Source organism: Poecilia latipinna, unplaced genomic scaffold, assembly GCF_001443285.1.
Source record: "Poecilia latipinna isolate Pla-1442-1.1 unplaced genomic scaffold, P_latipinna-1.0 Scaffold725, whole genome shotgun sequence".
NCBI classification, from domain to species: domain Eukaryota; kingdom Metazoa; phylum Chordata; class Actinopteri; order Cyprinodontiformes; family Poeciliidae; genus Poecilia; species Poecilia latipinna.
In genome coordinates, this window is record NW_015113341.1 from 278,085 (window position 1) to 278,880 (window position 796).

Below are 796 nucleotides of genomic sequence, written 5' to 3' on the forward strand. Positions count from 1 at the left end.
CACATGGACAAAAGCTATCAAAGTTTACAAAAAATACAATGCTAAAAATAAATTAAACACCACCTCATATTGTTAAATAACTGATTTTATGTATTGAAGTTTTAAATATTACATTTTGAGTTTCCATAGGTGTAAAATTACTGCTCAGTTTAAAAATTACAATATTTAAATCAGTGTTTAAAGGTAAGCAAACAAATAATAAAAACAAGTCACATGGGCAGACATTATAGACTTTACGCAAAGATTTAGTCTCAGAGGCAACTGAAATCAATTAATTAAAAACATTCTTTCTGAATATCATCTCATGGTCTCTGAACTAAATGCGTCTTTCTGACCGGAGCTGACGACGTGTTGAAGAGTTATGGACCGGACGCTTTGGAGCGTCTGGTTAGGAAGCGCATTACAAACCTTTGGTTGAAATTGCACGTTAAATTCAAGTCTCCATTACAGACCAGAGAAAACTAAAGAGAATGCAACGTTGTGTTAATCCATTTGAGGAGCCGGCAGTTTATCTTGAGGAAATAAATGACGATGCAAAAGTTAGACTGTAACAATGCGCAGTCCGCTGCTCAACCACTGCGCACTGCGAAGAATTAGAAACCGCTGGAAGTAACTCATCTAGTGGTTTTAACAAATGCAGCCTTCTGGGTTCACGTTACCCAGGAGAGCGGCGCTCTGGAGGAGCTGCAGACGTAACATCTGTCCGTTTCGGAGAAGCGAAACCACGCAAAAATAAATAAATAAATAAAATAAATAAATAAATAAAAATCCTGGTAAAAGCGCACACCGGACCGCG